This window comes from Rosa rugosa, chromosome 1 (genome assembly GCF_958449725.1).
Source record: "Rosa rugosa chromosome 1, drRosRugo1.1, whole genome shotgun sequence".
Taxonomy (NCBI): domain Eukaryota; kingdom Viridiplantae; phylum Streptophyta; class Magnoliopsida; order Rosales; family Rosaceae; genus Rosa; species Rosa rugosa.
This window is the reverse complement of record NC_084820.1, coordinates 55,773,811-55,781,000: the sequence shown is the minus strand read 5'-3', so window position 1 is coordinate 55,781,000 and position 7,190 is coordinate 55,773,811. Positions and strand designations below refer to the sequence as shown.

The window sequence follows — 7,190 nt, the reverse complement described above, 5'->3', positions numbered from 1 at the left end:
TTCCAATGAAATTGAATATTTGAAACGTGATGAAATACTTGGACCTTTAACCCTACAAGTTACAAAAGGGTATTTATTAAAGTGAAGATAAATCACTACGACACAATGTCTATTTATAGAGACATGAGATTGTGAACATCTTCCCTTATACGAATGACAATTTTCTATAAATACAGTGTTACATATAGCTGTTATATTGACGAGAGATTTATGGAACGTTGTCATCGTATATTATGAAGATCTTAAAGACACATTGCTAAAAGCAAAATCTCAAAAGTAAAGTGTCATTATAAGTATATTGCTTATCAAATCCTCAAGGGATTCAAGTACATGAATAATTCAAATGTAAGTCCATGAAATGTTGAAAGAGCCTGAAGCTCACTCATGGAATCAAAGAGTCTTAAGCTAGCTCATATGTACTCATTCCGTTATAGCTAACGCGACCCAAATTGCCTCGATGAGTACTATGACAAGACTACGAAATCGAATTCGAATTATGATTATAGTATTGCAACATATTCTAACTTTCGCAAAGTTATGAATTACATAAAGCTCTTGAAGAGCTTGTATGAGACATATCAATACACAAAGATATTGATGTGTATGGCTAGGTATGCCATGATGATTTTTCAATGTTTTAAACTATACAAAGTTAAATGTGTCAATTTCTTTATATTGTTTAGCTATTACTTAGTGTATGAATTTGAGCATATGAGATTGTTTCTAACCTTATCATATCAGGTAAGGCTTATTGAGAATCGTCTAGCTTTGTTGGTATTGCTTAAACTTTGCAAGTATGAAAATTTGTGATGAGCCCCTATATGCAAAGCATACATGGTCTTACTTCGGTGATAGACACATCAAACTACTATACATGGTACATGTAGCTTATCGCATACATAAATGAGGCTTGCAACAATCAGAGGGAGATTCTCATCAGGGGGAGCATCCAGAAGCATGCTACCTAGGACTAATGCGCGTTGTGCTCTTTTTGTCCTTCGACCAGGGTTATTTTCGTCCCACTGGGTTTTTGTTACCTGGCAAGGTTTTTAACGAGGCAACAATAAGCGCGTCCAATACCATCATTCATTGGTGGACATCCAAGGGGGAGTGTTGTAAATATTATTATCTATGTGGATGTCCATGTAATTACTCATTAGTTATGTACTTTGATGTAAACCCTACCTCTATATAAAGGAGGCTAATGAGACTGAATGATATACTTCTACTTCCTCCCAATTATTCTCTCTTCATCTTCTCTCTACTTTATAACATATATAATATTATTCATACTTTCTCCGTAAACATTTTAGCATGTATAATATGTTTCAAAAATGGATGCCCACATTATGTAATATTATTCATACTTTCTCTATAAACATTTCAGCCTATATAATATGTTTCGAAATATTATATAATTTTTTTTTTTGAACCAATCCATCAATGATTGTAATTAAAAAAAGTCAAGCCAGAATTGCCCTTACATACCCCTCCGCTACCATTCAAAGATAAACAAGAGGTTATGGGGGTACCACATGGTACATCGAGACTAGACCATTCATTATACAACCATTGCTTACTTATTTAAGCAAGCCTATAAACTACGATACAACTAGGACATAGTTATAGGCAAATGTAAAGAAAACTACATTTTTCCTTGCCCATCAATAGGGCTAGGAGGTTTCTTCGTCAGCCAATCCTATCATATGGAATCCTCCTCCAGTTGGTTTCTTTAAACTCAACTTTGATGGTTCGGTTAAAGATCACAGCAAGGCTGCTGCGGGTTTCATTATCAGGGACTCTAATGGGAGACCACTACTACAAAAAGGTCATCAGACGACGGTGGATTTATGTTGTGTGATGACCAAGCTCACCGTGGTCTAAGTGAGTGTTGTGTGATTGAAACATCAGACAACGATGATTTCACCGTTGTGTGATAGTACTTTGCTCAACAGAATACTAGTTTCCGTTGTGTGAATGATGTGCAGGCATGTGCCTGGCATGGCATGCGCGGGGATGCCGCGGCACAATCAGACAACAGAAAAGGAAATTTGCCGTTGTCTGAGATTCATAACACACAACAGATATAACTCATTCTTTGTTGTCTGAGATTCATAACACACAACGGATATAACTCATTCTTTGTTGTCTGAGACTAATAACAGACAACGGATATAACTTAATATTTGTTGTCTGAGGTAAGTAACACACAACTGAAGTAAAATTATCTCCCTTGTCTGTTGATTACTCAGACAACAGTGATCATTTTATTTCTGTTGTGTGTTATGAATCTCACACAACAGAATTTTGTTTTCTTTTGTTGTTGGTTGTTAGTTCACACAACAACTATATTTGGTTATCCATTGTGTGAATATTGTAATCAAATTGGGTAGCAACCAGTGACTGTTGTAGGAGAAGCCTCAATTTTGAACTCTTTTATCATCATACAACACATGGTTTTGTCTTGTGTTGTATGAATGAAACTTGGACAACAAGAAGAATATCCATATAAACGTTTTCCTGAAATAATGCTCAATATATGACCATAGAAACAGTACTACAATCCCTATAATTCAAGCTAGGGACAACAGAGATTGAGTCTGTACTTGTAAAATGTTCTAGCTAGGAAGACCTAAACTACATAGATTACTCCTGCTTTCCTTTAATGCACCTTCATTTGTTCTTGCAGAAGCTCTCTTGTAGGCAAAGATGATAAGCAGTCTTTTGATCTCTTAACCCATTATTACAACCAAGTAAAACCAATTCAACTAAGACCAATCAGTTTCAAACAAAATCCAAGACAAAAAATTTGCAACATTTATAAAACCAATAATATAAAGTAGGGATACATGTATTTACCAATGTAGAATATCACTTCCAGTTCAAAATGATGATAATGGTTTAGAATCCAGAGAAGCTTCTCCAATCTGAAAGCAGATGACAGAGAATGTCAGCAAACAATTAAATTTAAACAGTAACATATGAAATGTAAGAATGAAGATATACATTCTTACATTTCATAAAGTCTGGTGCTTAGCTCTTGTTGGTAGTCTGATGCATAGAAGATATACTAGAAGGACTACCCGCGCGATGCCACGGGACAAAATTGTTACGTTTAAGATTAGGGAAGTAAGGGTCTTCCCACTCAGTCAGCTGACATTAATGTAAACTGAAACTATGATTTTCAACAATTTATGTCCATTTTGTTTTGTTAAACGTTATAATATGAAAACTAATTAAAAAATTGGTTCAAACAAAGTTTATACAAAAGGGACTTTCATTCAATGATAGAATATATTGTTTCACCCTATGTCTATGAGATGCATTTTGTATGCATCATATGTACAAACCAATATATAAGCTCTAATTCAATCAATATAGCTAATCGCATGCGTGAAGATAAAATTAAAGAACCACGATACACAGAGGACGTAGAACCCTTGCTCCACCGAGCAAACAGTCCCTAATAATCAAAGAAAGCCTTCAAATGCTGATAGATGAAGAGAAAATGAAGACCAACAACGAATAGAAACTTAAAATAATGATTGATGACGTTCTAATCTTTAATCCGTGGCATCCAATAAGCTCAATCCAATTTGATAAAATTAGTTTACCTATACTAACTCGAAAACTAAGAGCAACAAATAAATAAACATTTCATTGTATCACCCACCCCAGATTTAAAGTAGCCGAAAAAGCTTCCACCTTTACCTAAATTTCAACATCACAGGCAATCAAAATCCAATTTCAACAGCAAATTAATCAAATATCATTACCACATATTCATATCAGAGCATACCTCACCACCGACATAACAATAAAGACAAAAAATGAAAAGCAAAGTGGACTTTAAAATGCAAACAAAAAGTTTTGTATCAGTTTTGTAAAGTCAATAACAGATCTACCAAGCTAGACATGAAAGTTTTCACGATATTTATAGCGGTGTTTGGAGCATTCTCTTCATAATCTCTATGACACTTAGAGATAGACCGGTTTGTTGTCATACATCATACAAACCAATCTGAAAATGCCCAAAGAAATCACTATCGTAATGTGAATGCAAAGTAACAAAATATTTAGAGGAAAAAAAATAGGCTGTTACCCAAAAAATTCTAAATAGCAGAACCTGTCTTCCAAACTCAACTACCACTCTAACTGTCTGGAATGTTTCCCTGAAATAATAAACAAACAAAACATGAGCACCCAAGCAAATACCTACATAACATAACAATGATGGAAAACTAGCAACATCTAAAACTAACTACAGATCATAACCAAAGCAAATACAATGCCAGGTCATAATAACTTACATATGAAATTAGGGTGCGCATAGACTCTAAGATGATCTGCAGTCCCAGAGTTGTCATTACAGAAGCAAATACAAGGATTCCCTGCATTTTTTTTTTTCAAGTTTAAGAGGTGAATCAACATTAAGTCAAAGAAAATGAGAAGACATGCAATGAAATAATTATAACAAAAAACTTCTTGACCCTATTCCATGTCGGAAAATTCTACAATATGTTAACGTATGACATGCATACAATTGCCTTAAAAGTGGTAAAATGAGTCCTCAAAATAGTAATATTAGTCCTTAAAGTAGTAACATGAGTCCTAAAAGTGGTAAATTTTCTTAGTTACCACATGAGTCCTCAAAATAGTAATATTAGTCCTCATAGTGGTAACATGAGTCCTTAAAGTGGTAAATTTTCTTAGTTTACCATATGAGTCCTGAAAATAGTAATATTAGTCCTCAAAGTGATAACATGAGTCCTTAGAGGGGTAAAAATAGTTGATGTATGAGAAATGTTAACATACCATAGCTCTACCCATGTCTACTCAGTTCAAAGCTTACAAGCCTAGCACAAACCATAAGCAGGTTCATTTGGCAAATACTCAGACGAACTTAAGGATTAGCTTAGAGATGTGCCGGTTGGCTTGTAAGTCTTAAATATAACTATACACACTCATAAGAAATATGTGCTAATCCTCCAGACACATGATAAATTCATCTTAACAAATACCAAACGACACCTCTTGCAGACCAAATAAACTGAACAGATTTCTCCTTTATCATGCAGACAAGGAAAAAGAAAAGAAAAAAAATTATAGTAAATTGTTGTTGAAAATAGTAAATGATCAAGATATGCCAATAAGAAATTAATACGCCAACAGCAACCTCATCAATTGTTGCAGTACACTTCTATATGTTTTTAATACATTTTACATAGCCAGTCTGATGCCTAAGCAACAGACCTCCATTAGTACTAATAAAATGTAAACCACATGCATATAATGTGAGAGCTTACCCTACATGTGAGAGCTCCCTCATAATGATTTGGTTATTCATTCCCATAACTGCCATACAAGCCATACCAGATCTGAATTCAGAAAGGTTATTAAACATATCAACTACACTAGAAGGCATGTTCTATTAATACCTATCAACTATTAATCCTCTTCTCTCACATTCAATTATTTCAAGTCCACGCATGTAAATGAAGAGAACAGCCAAAAGACTCAAAATTCAAATTGTCAAGTAGCAACCAAAGAAACACATCAAATAAAGATGAACACTTACACTGATATTATGCAGCTTTAACATTAGACAGTCACAAAATCGAGATCATAGAGTAGGTATTCTATTCCATATAACTAGTTGCATATAATAGCAGCCACCCAGCTTACCTTTACATTTACTAAGAAAAGAAGAAAGAAGATGAATTATAATTAACAAACAAAATCATTGTTCCAAAGCAACTGAACATTAAGCATTGCAGGAGATTTGACCTTTCATCAAATTCCCATTGCACAATGTGTACTGTGGCCTACCACTAATTAGCGCTACCAGCAGCACCAGAAGTCAGAAAACCGAGCCTTAAAACAATCAAAACAAGCCAGCATTCGCTCCAAATTGCTACCTCTGCATAACGAATCAAGTTCAAAATTAAGGAACCAAACTTCTGAAAACTCCAACTCATTGAAAACAAGCTCAAGTAAGTAAAACCAAGAAGCAGCTGTAACAAATTGTGTTCATCCATTGATACTTAAATAGATTAGTGACAAAAGAGAAGAAGAGCAGAAACTTCGAATTCCATGTTCTTCTTATGAACCCACAACACAAGTACTCAATTACATTGAAGCAAAACTTTAAAATCCAGAAGCTAGAGACCTAAACTACCAGGGCCCTTATTTGTTATCATTCTGTTACAATGAAAGCAAAAAACTTTTGAAATTTTCAGAGAGAACCCCGAGGAAAGCAAATACCTTGACATTTTCAGGGAACTCCGCAACCTTGTACGAATCAGCTAAGACTCCGTCAACCATATATAGGAAAACAATGCCTGTAAATCCAAACCACCATGAATATCATTACTTTGCTTCCAGAGAAACCAAAGGAAGAAGAAGAAGAAGAAGAAGAAGAAGTGGAAAGACAGTTAATTTGAGAGAGATGAAGAAGATGAGTGAAATTGTGAAGAAAGAGTAATAATTTGGAATTGACTTATATCCAATTGCTTCTGCACCACTTTGGGCCTCTTCTTGGGGCGGCGGGAGGGCGGTGGCCGAGCATCTGTATGAAATCCTCTTCGATCTCCTTCTTGGAGAGAGTGAGTGAGAACTTGGGTCCGTCCTTCTTCTCTAGAGCCTCACTCCCCAACGGCAAGTAATTCACCTTTCTCTCCTCAATTTTCAACCCCTTGCCGCCACCACCGCTAATTGGAGCCTTCCTCGTCCTCAGATTCCACAGCCTCACCGGCTGCGACGATCCCCCCTCCTTCGAAACCTCAGCGTCCTTCTCCTCCTCTGCCGCCTCGTCAGTAACAATAGGTGAATTAGGGTTTCATGGAGAAGTGAAGAGCGAGCCCCAATTTCTCGCTGAAGACTAAGAACAACTGGGGAATTAGGGTTTCAAGGAGAAGAGTAAACCAGAGTAGAGGATTTGGGTCGGTATATCGGGGAGGAAAGAATAGAAGCGAGGAGCTACACTGAGAGAGAGTCCTAGGCTCAGTATTTTGACAGAAGAGAGAGAAAGAGAGAGGAAATAGTTGGCTTTCGGACTGAGAGAGAGGCTTAGGCTCAGCAGGTTGAGTGGTTCTAGCTCTCTTCTTCTTTTGTTTTTTTTTTCTTTCTTTCTTTCTTTCTTTCTTTCGGACATGATGCAGGAGAGAGAGAATGAGAGGAAAAGAAATGAT

At 35.9% G+C, this 7,190-nt stretch overlaps 1 long non-coding RNA gene across 5 annotated transcripts; it reads right to left on the bottom strand.

Annotated features, from left to right (window-relative positions):
* Nucleotides 1-2,509: 2,509 nt before the first annotated feature.
* LOC133725564 (uncharacterized) lies at nt 2,510-6,697 on the bottom strand. Of its 5 annotated transcripts, none has more exons than XR_009854506.1 (9): nt 6,265-6,697; nt 5,830-5,920; nt 5,579-5,696; nt 5,307-5,378; nt 4,311-4,391; nt 4,103-4,172; nt 3,015-3,711; nt 2,860-2,927; nt 2,510-2,731 (listed from the first exon to the last, which is right to left on the bottom strand). It is a non-coding gene; the product is annotated as an uncharacterized LOC133725564 (long non-coding RNA). The 5 variants fall into 5 exon arrangements; XR_009854505.1 differs by having other exon boundaries at nt 3,674-3,711; XR_009854503.1 differs by lacking the exon at nt 3,015-3,711 and having other exon boundaries at nt 5,788-5,920.
* Between the last annotated feature and the right edge of the window lie 493 nt (nt 6,698-7,190).